The following is a 13,363-nucleotide window of genomic DNA, read 5'->3' as shown; positions in this document are numbered from 1 at the left end:
TCTGGCCCACAGAGCACTAGATTCCCTCCAGGGAGTGCAGCAGTAACCAGAGGGGTGTGGAAAAGTCTATCTCTTGGGATGATCGAAATTATTCCCTACCAGCCATTATTTTCTGAATGCTTTTGCTGCACTTCTTTTATCATGGGCAGATGGCAGGATCCTGGAAGTGTAAAACAGCTACAAAAAACAAGATGATTCAAACAGAAGGAATATGTATAAACCCTGCTGGATCATCTTGATATTAACCAAGAGAGTTGGCTCGCTCTTTTTTTTTTTGTCCCTTTGCGGGGTGTTTAAAGTTTTCATGCTTTCTTTTTCTGTTTTAAGGAAGGACTTATTGTATAAATGGGTCATTTGGGGGCTTTGGCTGGGAAAACTGGTGTGATTTTTGCATTCAGCTTGAGGATAAGCCCAATTGAGAGACTATAGAATAAGACCACTCGCTATGAGTGGCAGAGGAAAGCTGAAGCTGGGTAGCCAGGGATGGTGACATCCAAAGTACAGGAACTGTGCCTAAAAGAGATCATTTCAAGTTGAGCTGTGGTTTACCACAGTGTTCTCGTGATCAGTTGAGTGGTCAGATGTCAGACTGAAAATAAGTTCATTTTCCCATAGTAGAGTGAGAGAAAGGGAGATTGAGAGAGAGAGGGAAAGAGGGAGGGAGGGAGAGGAAAAAAGAATAAAAGCTTTGCTCATATCAAGCAAATACTTTTAACATTTCAGAGTTTGGCTGGAGCGGGCTTGAAAATGTACCACCATTCAACCAACAACAGTGGTTATTTTGGGTCAGCATAATGTTTTATCCTGTTTTATTAGTGATCACAAATAGTCTTTCATGGGGTGATTGATCTGTCCTGTTGTTCCTTTCAGCTCAGATGATCTGGGTGTGTTATGTTTTATGTTGTTATGGTGCTCGGTTCTAAGGGGAGAAGACAGCAAGACACAGAATGATCCCACGGTGAAGGACACTGTGTCCCCAGACCTTTTGACTTCAACCCACGGGAAGCCTGGCTTCCTCACGGCAGCTGCAGACCAGTCTCTTCCTGCTGCCTGTGTGCAGAAGGATTCTGGGATTCAAAGGGTTAAAGTGTCATCTACAATGGGAAAAACGGGCTTAACCACAAATTCATCTTGTGCTGGCCTAGTTATGTGTGACCGTGTGTGTATAATCTTTTTTTTTCCTTCTTTCCAAATACTATTCTCCTTTGTGATCTCATATCCTAAAATGTCTCCTTTCTAATTTAAGTGCAAGGGACTCCATGGTTCATCACCCCAGCACGGTGTTTGCCAGAAAAGCACTTGAAAATCTCAAAGGTGAAAACACAGAGCTTCAAATTACCGCTTGGAAGACTGGGGCTTGATTTGAAAATCACACGGCAGGCAACCCCAAACCCCACCTACCTGATGCCTTTTCTTTCTCTTTGTCTTGTTCATAACGCATGTATCCCAATCTGATCTGCCAAGCTCACTGATCCTATAGCACCTTGAGCAATTCAGTGGCTGTAAAATCCCCCACTGACTTTGGGCTGAAATTGCAACCCACGTATGGGGGAATTAAGCTAAAACATCACGGAGCTAATAAATTGCCTCTCTGCAGTGGAAGGCAGATCAGTAGAAAAAGGTGACATCACCGATATTGCAGGACTTCAGGTCTGCAGTGCAAAGCAGCTTCCCCACTGCACATCAGAGTCAGAACCTGGATTGGAGACAAAAACAACTCTCCCTTTTCATAAATATCTGCTCTGGGGCGCAAAAATATTGTAAGTGCAATGGCTCAGAAATGGTCCCTTTCCCTTAGAGACCCATCTGATTTTCCAAATCCAATCACAAACTTTTTAATAGCATGTCATGAACCTCTCAGCTCATTATTTCTCTTCAAAGCCCTCCCGTTTGCCATCCTAGAGCGTGTGAAGTGTTGTTTGATGATGTGCTGCACCATAAATGAGTGCATAGGACATGCTAAAATCTATCCTTCACTACTTTGCCATACAATCAGAGACGTGTGATTTGCTGCAATTGCCCTGAACTGAGGGTTTTTGTTTGTTTTTTTGATGTGTCCTGTGTGTAATATAGGTAATATAACAGATTTATCATGTTTATATAGATCTTGGTTTTTTTTTTTCCTCTCCCTGTTCCTTCCCACTACTACCCACCCCCTCTCAAGGTTAGGACATTGGAAGCAAAGAGAATAGGACAGGCTCTCCTAAATAGCAGTCACAGCTGGAATCATTCCTTACTGCAGGAGATCAACGCACTGGATAATTTACCATGTCTCTAACGCCTAGTGTTCTTTCTGATGTTTTTAAGTTATGAGCACACAACCATTTTTACATGTGTAACTGGCCATGAAGGTTAGCATAGAGAATGGAGGTTACTGTTGTAATCAAATGCACAGAAGCTAATCTGACATGTGTTTTGACTAATGTTTTTACTGTGTGGTAATTAGGCAAATACAGTAAGCAGTTAACCCAAATAACTGTCATTTGTTTTGTTTTGTTGAAAAGCATTGGTGCAATTAAGATGGTTTTTGGCCAGGTGTATAGGAAGACCTGAATCCTGTTCTCAACGAGCCTCCCCTCCCTGCAAAGCCACTGAGGGAGATATATGCAGAGAGAAGAATGTCATGCAAAAGAATTCTTTATTAATACCTTGGTCAGTGGACACAAAGCCCATTATGGGGCCCAAGTAAGCACCACCAGAAGAATTGTCTTGGCTTGGGCTAGACACTGTGCCAGGACCCAAATAGTCCAGGTCTTGCTACTCAGTGTGTGGCATGTGGCTTAGCAACAGTGGCATTAACTGGGAGCTTGTCAGACGTACATTATAGCAGTCTCCTCCATGGAGATTTGTGTGGATGTCTAAGTCTGAGGAGCACCAGCCCAGTCAACCTATTCTGTTCTCTTCTCCTAGGCCAGTGGTACTCCAAGTGTGATCCCAGGATCATCAGCATCAGCAACACCTGGGAGCTTGTTAGAAATGCAAATCCTAAGGCTCTAACACAGTCCTACCGAATCAGAGACTATGGGTGAGGCCTAGCATTTCACGTATTTAAAAAGCCCTCCAGATGATTCTGATGCCATTAAAGTTTAAGAACTGCTTTAGACCAGTAGTTCTCAAACTTTAATGTATATCTGAATCACTTAGGGAGTTTTAGCCTGATGCTCAGGTTGCACCCCAGATTAAGCAAATCAGAAACTCTAGGGTTAAGACACTGGCACTAGTAGTTTGTAACCTCCCCAGAAAATTCCAATGTGGAGCCAAGTTTGAAAATGAATGCCTCTCAATTTTTAGGTACATATTAGAATTACCTGAGCAACTTGGTAAAAATTCAGAGGTTCAGGCCCTATTCTAGTCTGATGACCCTGGGCTTCAGGTGATTCTTAACTGAAGACTGAGAACCACTCACCACTGCCACCCAAAGTGTGGTCCCAAGATCAGCAGCACCAGCACCCAGCCCCCTGGCAGGAGCTGGCTAGAAATGCAAATCCCCAGGCCCAGTTCTAGAACCCCTGACTCAGCATCAAACCCAGGGATCAGTGTTTTATAAGCACTACAGGTGATTCTGATGAGGGAGAAAGTGGACAGAGAGATGAAGTTGGATAGAGGGCAGGGGTTCACGCAGGGCCGAGAGACAGACTGGGTATTTTATCCTGAGAAAAGACACAAATGATCAAGCAGAATTTTGATCCATGCAGTAGAGGTACATTGCCTCGTCCATGGTATCAGAGAAGGCTTCCCTGAGGAAAGAACATATAGCTGGAGTTTGAAGGATGAGTATAAGTCAGTCAGGTGAAGAAGCTGGAAAGTGGATGCCAGGCAGATGTAACAACATGTATGAAGGCTGTTGGTGGGAAAGGACATGGCAAATTGGTAGAATTGAGTAGCAGAAGCAAATAGGCCAGGCATGGAGTTCCTGGGGTGCCATTTCTGTGTGACCTTGGGCCAGCTCATCTCTCCGAGTCTCAGTTTTCCCTTCTATAAAAGGGGGCAATAGTAGCACCTACCTCAGGACTGCAGTGAGGATTAAGTGAGGTATGTTATGAACTGAGCACCCAGTATGTACTTGTGGCAGGCAGAATGATTGTCCCCAAAGATGTTCATGTGTTAATCCCTGGAAACTGTGAATATGTTACACTACATGGTGAGGAGGAATTAAGGTTGCAGATGGAATTAATGTTGCTAATCAGTGGACCGTAAGATGATCCCGATTACAGGTGGCCCCAATATAAACGTGAACGAAGGAGGCTGGCGTGTCAGTGTCAAAATGATACAAGATGAGAAAGACTCTACCAGCCATTGCTGGCTTTGGGGGCTACCAGGCCAAGGAGTGTGGGTGGCCTCCAGAAGCTGGAAAATCCAGGGAAGCAGGTTCTTCCCTCTGGTGTCAAGAAAGGAAGGCAGCCCTGCTGATGCTTGATTTTAGCCTAGTGAGACCCATTTTGGACTTCTGACCTCCAGAACTGTAAGTTAATAAATATGCATTGTTTTAAGTCAGTGATAATTTGTTATAGTAGCCATAGGAAACTAACATGTTACTTAATACGTGTTGGCTGAGTATTTAATTTTTCCACCTTATTAAGTAATGTTCATTTTATGAGTGGCAAGTTCAGAGAGATGCACATCATATTTATAGATCTAATGTCTCCCTCCGGGTTCATTTTCTCTTATCTACCTAGTGTTCTCAAAATAAATATTGTGGGTCCCAGCGGGGCAGCGGGGGGCGGAGGTGGCCCCGGGCTGGTTCCCCTAGGGCCTCCCCCATGGAGGAGGCGGCGCGCTAGGCTGCAGCCCGGGATGCTTGCACCTCCTACAGGACAGCGACGAGGGCAGTGGCCGCGGCGGGGGCGGCTTGCCCCAGCGCGTGCGCCGCGGTGACTTGGCGGACCCGGGAAAGGCAGCCACGCGGCCGGCCTGCGGACCCGGGCCTTCCCAGCTGTGATTGACCTTCAGCTATAGGGAATGGGAGCAGAGCCTTAGCAGGTCTGAGAATAGGGGAGTAACTCGTACCTTTCAGGATATTCACGATATTCACGCCTATGCCCTGTTTTCACAACTATTTGAAGACTGCTTTGTCTTGCCTCCAGTATCACCAGTTTCTTTGTTCTGTGACCAGTGTGACCCACAGGAACTTCTTAAGCAGAAAGCGAAATGAGCCAGGGGCGTGGAAAATAAGCCTTTTATATTACTCTAGGATTGTCTGTGAGCTCCAGCAGTTTCATTGGAGGGAGTTTCATTTTGGGAAAACAAAAAACAAAAACGACGCAAAAAAAGGCTTCCTGCAACTTTCCGGAAAAGGCTCCAGGAGGGCAGTGGAGGTGGCCGTGCGTCTCTTAAAGCCTGGGCGCTGTGGGTGGGAGCTGCGGGTGTGGGCAGCTGCCCCGTGTAGGCGTTCACCCAGCCACACTTGTGACGCCATTGGGAGCTCCCGGTGTCTGTGAGTGCCATTCTGCCTTCTTACTTTCTAAGTGGAAGATTTCAGCTTCATGGGAAAATTAGGTGTTTAAGTATTCTAGGGTCTACAGCTGTGGTCACTTATGCTCCAAAGGAAGAGGAGATACAGACCTTAAATGTCTCACAAGCTAGGGGATCCAGGTTTTGTGGGTTTTGCAACTCTTGTGGTCATTAATCTTTGTAGTGGGACCTCACCACGGACAAACGTTCTTGTGTATGTAACAATCTGCTCTGTGGCTGGAGCATTTTTGGTTTCCTGTGTTGGCTGTAAAGCTGGGGCTGCCACACGCCATGGCCTGGGTTGTGCTGCTGAGCCTGATAGTGTGTGTGAGCACACACAGATTACTCAACAGGGCCTTGGACATATCCAACCCTTCCATCGTGACACCAATTTATTACATATTCTTTGCATCAATTTTAATTTGTTCAGCTCTTTTTAAGGAGAGGCAAGATATGCCTGTGGATGATGTCATTGGTACTTTGAGTGGTTTCCTTACCATCATTGTGGGGATATTTTTATTGCATACCTTTAGAGATCTCAGTTTTAGTCTAGCGAGTCTGCCATTGCCATTCATTGTTTTCTCATCTTTTTGAAAAGACAATCTCTCTAATATGTATGAAATTCTTAATATTGGTGAAGAAAGCTACCCTGTGGAATTGAACAACCTGTGAAAATATCTCCCAAAGAAATGGAAATCTGACAGTTTTTTAAAAAAGAAAAAATTAAAAATTTAATTTATAGTTCTGCTATAAAGTGAATTTGAATATCAGAATGTGTCTGAAAAAGCATTGTCTTCAAGGTTCTCTAAAGTCAATATTTTTAAAGGTTTCAGTAATTGGGACCAAGATACTACTTTTCTTACATTTTAGCTCACTAAAATGACCTTAGTATATGGCTGATTTCTATTTCTATTAACACTGTATTATTTTAGAGATTTAAACATTTTGTGTCCTTTACCAACAGCTAAATGCACTGGTGACTATTTTAAGTCTATCAAAATGGCTTGTTTTTTTTCATTGGTCATAAAAGTCTGAGATGTATATTTGGCATCTTCTGTTTCAATTCCTGACCATTTTAAAGCTTTTTGATTTAAAAAGGACCAAAATTATCTGAAGCTATTATGTTGTGGTTTACCTTGCCTATAAAATGCCTCCTGTTTGAATTATTTTAATTTTGAACTGTTATTTTAAGGGAATCTTAAGTTACTAAATGAGAGCAAACTCTAGACACAAAAAAAGATTACGGAATCACCCCCCAAAGAAATCATTTTCAGGTGGTGACTTAGTTACCACACGTTGAGCAGCGGTTTTGTTAAACCAGGTGTGGGTCTTGCCTCTTTTGGGATTGGGCTTTCTTTGGGAGTCTGCCAGTTTTATTCTTCAGTTACTACAAGCTTGTGATACCTGGAAACTTGATTATTTTACACCAGCTCTTGTACTTTTCAATGTATTTTCATAATGAGTTATATTGTCATTTAGACCTTTTAACAACTCTGGGAAATAAAATACAGTCAGAAGACTAGGGTTATTCCTTAAATTTAACTTATGTTTTAATGAGTCAAATTGATACATAAATAGTGTTTTAGAGCACAGATTCTTATTGTTTTAGTCCAGATTCCTGGCCGCAAGCAACAGAAACTTTATCTGACTTCAGCAGGAAAAGAATTTGTTGGCAAGATATTGGCTAGTTCACAGGATTAACTGGAAGGCTGGAGGATCAGACTCAGAAAACTAGCAGGAGTTGAGAATGATCACTAAGCAGCCAATAGAGTGATCACACACACCCACACAAAGCTGGAATGACACATTTTGGTATTTGATGTCTTCTTATGATTTAGCTGTGTGTGTTAGTTTAGAGTGCTCATGGAACTTAATCTCTGAGCCCCCTTTGAAGATTCCTTCACCCATATTTCATTTAAGCTTTGTCAAATCTCAGGCCTGGGTCAGGAAGAAATCTAAGTGGGTCATCTAAGCATTCTCCTTACCTACGAAGCCTCTTCTGATGGTGTGCCCTACCATAGAGTTTTTATCCTGTATTGAAACACGTTAGAGACAACTTTTACAGGCAAGAAACAGTTGATTATACGGAACTGAAATCTCTTCTTCCAAGTATTTCCATTTTTGTTCAGTCCTCATCAGAGATCATCAATCATCAGTCAGGAGATAAAATCAACCCATATACCAGTAAACTGCTGTTGGGCTGCCTGATAACTTTTCCCTTTTCCTCTACCCTTATTTCCCTTTCCATCTCTCTTATCTCTTCTCTCTTTGTCTTGTCATATCTTATTTGTCTCTGCACCCCAGACGCCTGGCACACAGTGGGTACCTACATATTTGATAAACTATTCAGATTGACCTGCCTAACGTGTTCTGACAGAAAGAGCTGGTGGTTCTCCAAGCTGCCAATCAGAAAGTCAGGTTTTGCAACAGTTCCTGGAACAGGGAAAGCCTTTGTTTTCATTTCTGTGTGTCCAACTCCTCATCACATCCAATCCCCACATGGACACATACTCTTGTGCTGTGTTTGCAAACTCAGCTCACAGCTGGGTTTCATGATTGGAGATAGGCCAGAGTCATTGCTGGAGGGTTGAGGGACTGAAATTTTGTTCTATCTTCACCTGGCCAACTCCTTTAGTTCCTTAGAATTCTCCAGAATTATCCTCTGCTCTAGAAAACCTTCTCTAACCACCTAAGATCCTGCTAAGTTTCTCTCAGATGTGCCAAGTACCCTGCCTTTAATCCTATGAGCATTTATCACCCTGTTCTCAGCTGGTTAGTTATCATCATCCCTTACTGGACTGTAGACACCTTGGGTCAGGACTGAATCTTACCATTTTATATCCAGCTCTACATAGTAGGTGCTCAATTAATTGACTACCTTAGTCAATGTAGGACTATTTTGTATATTTGTCATATAAATATCTTTGTAAGACTACACTCTGTAGGATACAGAGGTCTGAAGTTTACTGAAATGCCACTGAAATAGCACAAATTGGCGATAATGAAGGGTTTCAATTAAGGCAATAGTCATGGGAGTGGAAAGGAAGTGGCTCTGGCACCAGAACTCAGCATCTTCTAAGCGCCTGCTCCTAGAACACTTGCTCAAAGCCCTTGGGCTGAGGTGAATTTTTCTGGAACTTTGGCCCTACATAGCTTTGCTGAAGATAAAAGCGTTGAAGGGAACATTTGGGCAATGTCTCTCTGGGCAGCCAACTTGAGCAATTTCATAAACACTGTTTCTGTTCCACAGACTGGGCTGTGTGTGGATATGATTTACCCACTGCGTTTTAGAGCTTGGGTCACTGTCCAGGCAAGAGTCTCAGGGGTCTGCCTCTGGGGTAGGAGTTAAGCTCCCACAATGCCACAAAGTTGCTTCATAAGTCTTTGGCTTTGACATGACAGTAACCATCTGTCCTACCCAACCCCTGAGGGACACATCAGAGGCAGCAGCACATTGATATTCAAGCTCAAAGAAGCAGGATGCCAGAGACTAAATGGAAGGACTTTTCCCAGGGTTATCCTCACTGCATCCCAGGGTGGGACCCAGGAGAGTGCCAGATGGGCTCAGAGGCTCTGGAGTGGGCAAGGGGAGTATTTGTTCTACAATAATGGCAGAATAGGATATCTGTAGGGCCTTTGAAAGTTGGCACCAGTCTTCCCCTGAAAACCGTGCAGTGCTCTTTCCCAGTATTCTCTATGCCCTTTTATTTCTCATAGCTGCCCAGTCTCTGGTCTGGAATTCACTGAGTTCCTGAGTTCTGTGAAAATACGATGGCGGTTTCAGAATTCTGAGCCAGGTTTCTGCCTTTCCAGGAGGAGAGAGCTTTGGTATCCATACAACTGTGAAGAACAAGAAACTTGCGTACAGGGCCCTTGGCACTTTTCTGCTCCCTCCCTCCTTCCCCACTTCCTCCCGGCCTGTGTCTGCCACCTGGGGCCTGGCTCTCAGCCAGTTGTCAACTAATCCTTGCTAAGGTGTTAGGTGGTAAAGGCTCAAGGGTTATTAATCCTTGCAGGGGCTTTCCAAATTAAACAAAATTTTGTTATTAAATCAAAGGGCACTAAAAAAATCATCACTATAACATAAAAAGTATTTTTTTGTGTGTTCCCTATAAATCTTTAAAAGTGGGTATAGTTATGAGCATAATGTATATGAAATATTTGGTTCCTTTTTTTAACATAGGGCATTTCACATATTCACACCTGGACATGTCCGATTTTCATCATCATCATCATTTGAAAGTAGCTTTTGCAGCTCTGCCCATCTCATGATGATTTATCCCCCACCCATCCAACTTCTCTCCTCTCTCTGCCAATGGAGGGAGCCCCTGTGGCCATTCTGTCACCAGGACCCTTGCCCCCACCTATGCTCAGCCTCCTGCTATGGCTGATTGGACAGGTGAACTCCAGATCCAAGGTGAGTGGAGCCTTCCTCTTGAAATGTGGAAGCAAGGCCTGGGAAAAGACGTGTTTTGGTCTTTTCTTCAGTAGTTGAAGCTGCAGCATGTCACTTAGGAGTTGGGAGATGGATGTTCTCCAACAATGATATGGATCAGAAAAGAAAGGAAGCTGAGAGAGGAGAATGAAGCAAATGTGTAGAGGACAGGGGCGGTGGCACCTCCCTGAGGCCCAGTTGTGTTCCCACTCCTGGGTTCTGTGAGACACATCTGTATTTTTTTTTTTTTCTTAAGCCGGCTTGGGTTTGTTTTTAATCACTTGCAAACAAGAGTCCAAATTAATTATAGTAATGATAATATTGGCTACACGGAATATTTGCTATGTGCCATACATACATTATGCATAGTGGCTCATTTAATCCCTGCAACTACCTAATGAGCTAGCTCAGAGATGTTTAATTTTCCCAAGATAGTGCACCCGAATGAATTATGGAGCTGGGATTTGAACCCTGATCTGGGATGAATAGAGGGAAGAATCCTTTCAAGGGAACAGGATCTCAGGAAATTAGAGGATTGGTTGCAAACCCACATATGCACCAAGAATTGCTAGTCAGTCGTCTCAGAGTCTATAAGCAGGGAACACCTTGTCTCGTAGTTCTCCAGAAGGACTGCACATCTCGTCAGAAATGTCAGTCCAGTCTTGTTGGTTTGCCTGTGTGACTGTGGAAAATGGAAGGAAAGGTGCCACGTGATGATTCTCTTATGCTTAACATCTTCAAACATGGCAACAGGAATGGTGACTGTATGCAGAATTTCTCTTCCTCCAGGAGGGTATAGTGGAGCAAAGTTATAGCTGGACCAGAAAGGTGGCTCAGGGTGGGAATAAAATTTCAGGAAAGTTGGATAAAACCAGTTTATGGGGATTTTTTTTTTTTTTTAATTCCAGGCAAATGATTGGATAGGAATACGGTCAGTGTTCCCAGAGTAAAGACTTTCCCTTTCTGCTGTTGATCTTGCAGAATTCAGAATGTTGTTTGCAAAGAAATGGTCAGTCACTCTTTCCCTTTACTAAACATTCATAAATGTGCAGCCGAATTAAATGTGTCATAGATGAAATTACCAACCGGAGTACCACCCGGCTGTCTCATGTGAGCTTGGTTTATGCATCCGTGTCCTCCAGTGAGCATCACAAATCCACATAATGTTCCCGAGTGCTAAATTTGGATCTCTGATTTAGCTGACAGATGTTTAAAATCACATTTAGTTGGACAACTCCCTGAGGAGGACACAGCTGCGGATGTGAAAGAGAGCAAGTTATTCCAGTTAAGGTCGGCGGGAACTCAGCCTGAAAACCTTCTGTTTCAATCTGCCATCTTCAGACAGGATGAAATGGGCAGAGGAATATTTTCATGCTGATCCCACCCACCTTTGGCCAAATCTCACCCCCTTTGTTGGGCTGCGGCCAAGGTAAATGCAGAAGTTGCGTCTTGGGGGAAGGGTGGGGTGCTCCGATCAGCCTTAATTGAGCACACAGGGGCTTCTAGCCCTTTAAAGAAGGGCTCAAAGCCACATTTTGGTGTGTACTTTGCCCCTCTGGTGGCGTCTTAGGTCGGTAAATGAGTATGAATCTGGAGTTTTGCACTTCAGTTTCAGTTATTCAACTGTCAACTGCTGTAGTAGGTTGAAGTCTGTGCGGGATGAGGACAGAGCAGAAAACGGTCCTATCATCGTCCCCTCACTTCTCTGACATCCCAAATAGTTCCTCCTCCATTTTTTTAAAAGCAACAAAATTAAAATTATCCTAAGTCACATATTTTAGGCTTGTTTCAAGACTTAGACTGAAATGGACTTTTTTTTTCTTTTTTTTTTTTCTGAGTATCTGTATTTGATGTGGGAGACTAGTGACCTTTGGTATTGTGTGTAAAAAAAAAAAAAAAAAAAAAAAAATGTTTGATGTCTAAAATTCCCTACTGAGCTTGTATTGTTTCTGGTCTCTTTCTGTGTTTTTTTTTCCATCTTCCGTCATTCCCCACATTTAAAATCAGTTCTTTATTTCCACAGCAGCACTTTGGACATAGTTATGAGCTCATCCTGATGGTCTCAGATCAATGCAAATCACAGTATGATGTTAAAACTGATGTAATATGAGTGTAAGTTAAAAGACTATAAAATAATTTTGGGACAGAGCCCAAGAGACACTCTGATACTATCAGGAGAATGGCAGGAAGAAATTAATGGAAAAACTCTGCTGCATTCATATTAGGGCATCACAGTGTGCACCTTGCTGGGAAAGCAAGATTTCTGTCTCAATGCGAAGTTTTTGTAAAGCCATCTCATGGAGATCACAAAATACCTTCAAAGGAAACTGATGGGCATCTAGCTATAGCCACAGAGTAGATTCACTTCAAAATTTGTATGCATTAGGATGAACAATTATTATGTCAAGTGGGTGACAAACTGGAAACCCACCAAGCTCAGCCAGTGCCAATTAATCCCTGGAGCCCAATTCATAAGCGTTTGGGCTGGGAGGCTTATTGTTAGGAAGGTGATTCAGGAAGGAGGTGAACAAGGGAAGTGGAAATAGACTCTACAGTCAGTGAGGGGGATCTTCAATGAATTTCTGAGCCAAAAATAATAGAAATCATACTTCCCAACTTCCTGAAGGAAGTTTCTGTTACTAGATGACACGGTGTATGCTGTAATCTTTCAAACCAAAGGTTTTCATAGTCTGCAGTAAAAGTACTCCAATCTATTACTGTGGACTACTTTGGGAGGGTGGGCTTGGAAGAAGAAAAGGGAAGGCAATTAACCTCAAAAACGGATCTGTACTGTTTGATGTGTTACAACAAGCACTTATTAATTACCTTAAAAATCCAATAAAATATTCCCTCTCCCTCCAGGCGCACAAAGAAATTTCCCTGGAAAGGAAGCTATATAATTGACGAGGCAAGTCCTTTAACCTCTGTGGGCTCTGATTTCCAAATTTCTACTGAGTCATAGTATTTCTGGGAGAATAAAATGCAGCAATAGATGTATCAATATTTCTTTCAGAAGTTGAAAGGACGTTTTGGATGTACGATGTTACTACCATTATTCTTGATTGGACATAAACGCACTTTATAAATACTGTTGACTGTGATATTGATGCCAATTCTTGTAAAAGATTCTTTCAGACAAGTTTTCAAAGAACTTTTGACACTGATGATAAATGTTCAGGACCATGCAGTCTAGGTCCTAGTACATAATAGCTAATTTGAATTGTGTTATAAACACAGGCTTTAAATGTCAGATTTGAACCCTGACTCCTCGCTTTCTCTGATACCTTTGGGCAAATTAGTTACTTTTTCTGAGCCTCAGTTTCCATAGTTGTAAAAAGAGGAAACAATAATGCCTTCCTCCTAGGACTGTAGTGGGAAATAGATGAGAAAATGCTTGTAAACTGCATATCCCTGGTATGCATTTGAACCATGGTTGTTCCCTACATTAGGAGACTCCAGGCAAAGTGCAAGGATTAT

General features: G+C 42.8%; 1 pseudogene; it reads left to right on the top strand.

Annotated features, from left to right (window-relative positions):
• The first annotated feature begins 5,148 nt into the window (after positions 1 to 5,148).
• LOC119510744 lies at positions 5,149 to 11,713 on the top strand (annotated as a pseudogene).
• The last annotated feature ends 1,650 nt before the right edge of the window (positions 11,714 to 13,363 follow it).

Source organism: Choloepus didactylus, chromosome 15 (assembly GCF_015220235.1).
Source record: "Choloepus didactylus isolate mChoDid1 chromosome 15, mChoDid1.pri, whole genome shotgun sequence".
In the NCBI taxonomy this organism is placed as follows: domain Eukaryota; kingdom Metazoa; phylum Chordata; class Mammalia; order Pilosa; family Megalonychidae; genus Choloepus; species Choloepus didactylus.
The sequence above is the reverse complement of the archived record's forward strand: the minus strand, read 5'-3'. Positions and strand labels throughout refer to the sequence as shown.